The sequence below is a fragment of the Mustela putorius genome, unplaced genomic scaffold, assembly GCF_011764305.1.
Source record: "Mustela putorius furo isolate JIRA1106 unplaced genomic scaffold, ASM1176430v1.1 tig00000151_pilon_pilon_pilon, whole genome shotgun sequence".
NCBI lineage: Eukaryota > Metazoa > Chordata > Mammalia > Carnivora > Mustelidae > Mustela > Mustela putorius.
In genome coordinates this window covers 4,444,425-4,450,424 of record NW_025421296.1, presented here as the reverse complement: position 1 = coordinate 4,450,424, position 6,000 = coordinate 4,444,425, and the positions used below count along the sequence as shown (strand labels likewise).

Sequence of the window (6,000 nt, the reverse complement as noted above, 5' to 3'; positions counted from 1 at the left end):
AGTGATTTGCAAAAAACATTCTGGCAATGTAGGGATGTCATAAAGAGACTGAGTGGCATGGCTCCTTGGTATTTACTCCCCTGCTTTAACTGGAATAAATTTGTGTTTTCCGATTTGTGACTTACATGTGACACATTTTTTATTTCATCTTTAAAAAAATTTTTTTTGTGTTATTTATTCTTTAAAACAAAGGCACAACAGCTGAAACACCAAACAAACAAGCAAAGAACCCCTTGTTCTGATGAACTTCAGAAGTATAGTATGACTGATAAGGAAGATAAGCTTCAGAACAGGTAAACTTGGTTCGAATCCTAACTCTGGCTCTGAGAGAGTAAGGCGAGATAAGAAACGTACATGCAGAGTAATATTTTAGAAAGATGGTCTTTTTGGGTTATGAAGGATGGGTTTAAAGGAATAAAGTCTGGAAGCAAGGAAAACTTAAGGAGACTTTTGAAATGATCTGGATATGAAATAAGGAACCCAATCCAGGCAATGACAGTAGAAATTGAATTGGAAGTATATATTTAAAAAAAAAATTTGCAGCGTCAAAATCTATAGGAAAAGTATTGTTGAGGTTTGTGGTATGAAGAAGTAGTCAAGAATGACTGCCCATTTTCTGACAACATTGACTGAAGAGAAAATCCAGGGAGAGGAGCCCTTCCGGGGAAAGGTCTGATGACTTCCCACTGCACATATAGGATCTGAAAGCCAACTGGACATATTTACAGGGGTTCTGCATTATAGAAACAAGATCTGGGTAATATAGGGAAAAACAAACATTTTCTTATGTCTGAAAACATAGAAGTCATTAGAAACCATAGCAAAAAATTAAGACCTTTTTAAGGGGGAAGGGTCTGTGAGGTAATTAAGCCTGAATGCCCTCAAGGCATTCACTGTATGTAATGAATTAATTTTTTTCCTCTGCATCTAGAATGGTATTAGTTATATAAAACCTGTATTAGTCAGGTTCTTCAGAGAAACAGAACCAATAGGATATATCTACAGGAAGATATCTATTATAAGGAATTGGCTCACATCATTATGGAGTCAAAGAAGTCCCTGATCGATCATCTGCCAGAGGACACCCAAGAAAGCCGGTGATGTAACTTAAACTGAGTCCCAGGACCTGAGAACTAGAAGTGTTCTCAGGAGAAGACTGATGTCCCAACGCAAGCAACTAGACAGGAAGGGATGAATTTTCTTTGCCTTGTTGTTCCCTTCCATCCCTCAACGGGTTGGATGACACCCACCCACACTGGGAAGAGAAAACTGCTTCACTGCATCCACCAATTCAAATGCTAATTTCATTCAAAAGCTTCCTCACAGATAACACTCAGAAATGACGTTTAGCCAAATGTCTGAGCACCCCATAATCCAGTCGAGTTGACGTATAAAATTAACCATCACGCCAACTTTCAGTGAACTGAAAAAAGAGTCAACTCATTTTGTGTGTGGGTTTTGTGATTCATATAAAAAACCCTAGTTAAGAAGGGTGTGGAAGGAAAACCAGATTCAGAGCCCCGATGAGCATCAGTGATACTCTTGAAGAGCTCCCAGTGCTGCGTGTGATATGGACCTGCTAACCAATAAGGTTAACAACGCAATAGGTAAGTGTAACAGGGCTGCTGAGCAAGTCGAATCTCGGTCTCTGCTCCTGTGTCACTATTTCTCTCTGTCTCTGTCTCTCATCTTCCCCATGTCTTGGCTTCTTTATCCAGCTGGCACTCTTTATAACATAGTTCTGGGCAGCTCCAGGGTATTCTCATCCTCAATTTAGCAATCGCATTGGAAAATGCACATCCCTCCCACCAGTTCTAATAAAATTTCCCGAAATAATTCACACTGGCCTGGTTTAGATCTTGTGCCCCATTCTGAAACAGTGTCTGAAGCTATGGGGAGACAACACACCGACCAGCTGGACCAGGGTCACAAACCACTACAGGAACATGAGTTCAACAGAACCACATGGACTGGGAGCAGGGGGACCAGGGTGTTCACCCAAGATATTGACCTTATAAGAAAGAAGCAGTGATACAAAGATGAGCACTTGAATAGCACAAGGAATCAGTAACCAGTGTTTCCTTAGAAGTCAAAGGAACCTTCATGGTGAGCTGGACAACAGAGGTTGAGCAGGATTTCACTAAGCTCATACAACAGTATTTAGAATTGTGAACACTCTTGGTGAGGGTGGTGCAAGTGAACTATCAACGTATCATCCTGTGCTAAATATGGAAAAGAGAGAAGGCCAAACTTCAAATTGTAGCCATATGTATAAACATAATAATAAAATAATGAACCACATTGATAATTAATCATCATACCTGTAACTACAAAAGTGGGATACCACATGTCCTTTTGAATCCTTCACCTCTGGGTTGTGAAACCTTGACAGTGTGAACTAAAAATGAGATGACTTTATGATTTTGGAAGAGGGTGAGTATGGAGAAATGCACTGATTTTGGAAGAGCAAACCTAGGTAAGCTTTCACGGTTGGGAAACAGAGAAGGCAGTATCACCGTGTAGACAGATTTGTTCTTCTAGACAGATATGTTGTTCTCAGCTCATAAGCTGAGAAGGGTAGAAGGTAGAGGGATTAATAGTTTGCTGTAAATTTATAAGAGACTAAGCTTGTGCACAGGAAAGAAAAATGAGAAGGTGGGCAGAAGGACCTACCAAAACAAAACTTTTTCAAAAGGCAGAGGGCATCCCGATGAACAAAATGGAAATTTTTACCTCAGAAAAAAATGGAATTATTAGGATGTGCTTAAAAGTATATACAAATAGTTGCAAAAGCAAAAAAAAGTGGACCGTTTACATTTCTATTTTGAGTATGATCTAAAGTTTTGAGGGAAAAAAAAAAGTAAGAGAGAATGCTTCTACTTAATTCATTACAAAAAACTTCAACTTGAAAAAAGAAATCAGATTTCATACTTTCTTTTTTTAAAGATTTTACTTATTTATTTGACAGAGAGAGAGAGATGACAAGTATGCCGAGAGGCAGGCAGAGAGAGAGAAAGGGAAGCAGGTTCCCTGCTGAGCAGAGAGCCCGATGTGGGGCTTGATCCCAGGACCCTGTGATCATGACCCGAGCCGAAGGCAGAGGCTTCAACCCACTGAGTCACCCAGGCACCCCAGAATTATTTCATACTTAATAGGTCAAATGGTTAAGAGCAAAGGATACTGAGGAGATATTGCTGGATTTCAAAGTGAATTGTTGAAGTAATAGGACTAGAACTGTGAACATGTTAATTTTGTATAACAATGGTTAATGATTTTATAGGGAACTTTAGAGAGTTGTAAAAACAATAAACAAAGGTTTGTGCATTTAAGCTGTTTAAAATAAAGGTAATTTCATGGGGAGGAGTTGTCTTTGTACCACTGAGTTATGTGCTCACTGAGACAGTGGAGTTAGACAGTTTTTACATATATTAATTGAATCTGAAATTGCAAATTTGAAAATCATTCTTCATACCCTATAAATACCATAAAAAATTTGTGCCACAAAATGTACTCATCCATTTACTTATTAATCATCTGTTCAACAAATATTTCTAGTAAACTCTTTGTGCCAGGCACTTTTCAGAGTGCTAGGGAAAGAACAATCAACAAAATACAGCTCCTGATTTGAGGAACTCAGTCTGTTGAGAGTGGGAACATGTAAATACATAATTAAATTCTTCATTCATGCCCAAGGAGTTCAATTAACTTTGTTTCAAATGACAAACATTAGGATAATTTGGTCCCAACAAAATGTTACGTTTTATTTTAGAGGTCCTAAATTTCCCACCATTTAACTATTTTTGAAACGTTTTGTAATCTTTCTACAGTTAATCCTTTGCATCTCTCTCTCTCTCTCTTTTCAAGGCTATTCAAGGCTACACTCTTCTGGAAAGGCATGGGCAGGCAATATGAAATTGGGTAGGAAGACAGTGAACCATCCATTTCCAAGTTTTGTTGAAACTCTGGGTACCCTGCTTTTAAGTAGATACTAGGGCTACTTCACACATGGTGAACAAGGTCAAGTTTCTCTGGACAAGTCCTAGAGAAGAGTGCTGAACAAACCTTAGGAATGGATTGCTCCCTCTCCTCCAGCCCAGTATTATGTCAATGCTGCCTTTCCAGAAGAGCATGGCCCTCAGTCTGTCTGACACAAATAAAACAAGACAGTAGCTGCAGAAAAGGAAAAATAAAGAAAGAGAGAAAAAGGAGACAGGAACAAAAGATTAACTGTAGAAAAATATCCAGAATGTTTCAAAGTAGTTAAAAGGCAGTAGGCTTAGTGTGTGTGCACTATAGACCCAGAGGTAGAAATCACAAGAAGATGAAATTGTTAGGGCAAAAACTGAAGACTAACCACCAAAAAAAAAAAAAAAGAAGAAGAAGAAGAAAATCATTTTTCATTTTTTGAGGGCAGAATGAAGACAAAGATTCCAATTGTCGGCAGCATTAATCGAAATACAATATTCAGGTCATGGGAAATAAAGTCATTTTCATTTCTGAACACCATTTTTTAACTGGGACATTGACAAATTCCACCGAATAGAAGGCTAAGAATAAGGAAAACCTAAATTTCCTTCCAATTCTAACTGTTGGAATCTAAGTTAATTTAGGATTTATCATGTATGTTAAATATAGTCCCTAAGTAAAGGAGAAGAAAACAAAGACCTCTTCCCCCTACCACACTATATCTCTTTGTGTGAAGGATGGATTCAATAACACCTTATTAAAAGAACTATCAAGGTCTGTCTATATGAGTTTGTACCTAAATGCTATCCTGAAGGAATCATTTCCATGTGAAGATTAAAGCCAACAGACACTGGAAGCTTGAAGATCTAGAATTGGAATAGAACAGGAAGGAGTTTGGAGGACTGTGAAGACAATCGTCTTTTTTTTAAATGCACATTTCTTCCAGCAAAAGTAAGTATTTTATCTTAAACAGTGTGCATGATTTTTGGGTAGGCCATTATACTTTTAGAATTGCAATACAAGGAAATCATTAAAGATTTACAGAGTTTTCAGCAAGTGCTCATCTCAGTGTTACTGATAACAATGAAAAAAAATAGAAAACATGCCAAATGTTGGAGAATGGGTTAAACAAATCATTCACACAATGTAATGTGTAATGAACAGTTGAGATGGGAAGCTATTCACACTATGTTGTTAAGTGAAATAAATCAGATTAAAATTTGTGTGCATTTTATTTTTTGCATTATTTCATCCAAAAATATGGAAGGAAAGGATTGAAAGAATAATATGGTAATTGCGGCTCACTCTGGATGTGGAAATTATAGGTCTTTTATTTTAATTTTCTCCTTTTTTGCTTATTTTCTAATTTTTTTCTCCATGAAATTGTGTTGTCTTTGTCATAATAAAAATGTGTTTTAAATTTAAAATTATATATATTTTGGGTGCCTGGGTAGCTCAGTCAGTTAAGCGTCTGCCTTTGGCTCAGGTCATGATTCCATTGTCCTAAGATCAAGTGCCACATGGAGCTACCTGCTCAATGGGGGGTCTGCTTCTCCCTCTGCCTCTGCTGCACTCTTTCTCTCTCTCTGTCAAATAAATAAATAGAATATTTATATACATATATTATATATATTTATATATATATATATAACTTATATATATATATATAGTATTTAAGATAGAAAAGATATATTTCTATTGTGAGGTTTTATATATATAAATTTAAAATTATATGTATTTTGTATTTAAGATGGAAAAGATATATATTTCTATTGGGGGCTTTATAAATATATATAAGGTATATAAATTTAACATATATATAATATTTATATATATATAAGGATATGTGTGTGGGGGGGATAAAAATCATATAAAGATATATACATGCAAAAAAGACAGAGCCTCTATTTCCTTCATACCCCAACATACAATCTAAGACCAGGTGTGGTCAGTCCTACATTCCAATCAAATCCTCTGCCCTGAATGTTTTCCAACGTCTCCATGGCTGGATTCTTCTCATCTTTCAAGACTTGG

At 36.7% G+C, this 6,000-nt stretch overlaps 1 long non-coding RNA gene across 1 annotated transcript in view; it reads left to right on the top strand.

The window, feature by feature from the left end:
- The first annotated feature begins 1,506 nt into the window (after positions 1 to 1,506).
- Positions 1,507 to 6,000, top strand: part of LOC101686351 — a 31,483-nt gene continuing 26,989 nt past the window's right edge. Inside the window, exon 1 of the long non-coding RNA XR_200853.2 lies at positions 1,507 to 1,607. This is a non-coding gene — a long non-coding RNA (uncharacterized LOC101686351). The remainder of the gene's footprint in view (positions 1,608 to 6,000) is intronic.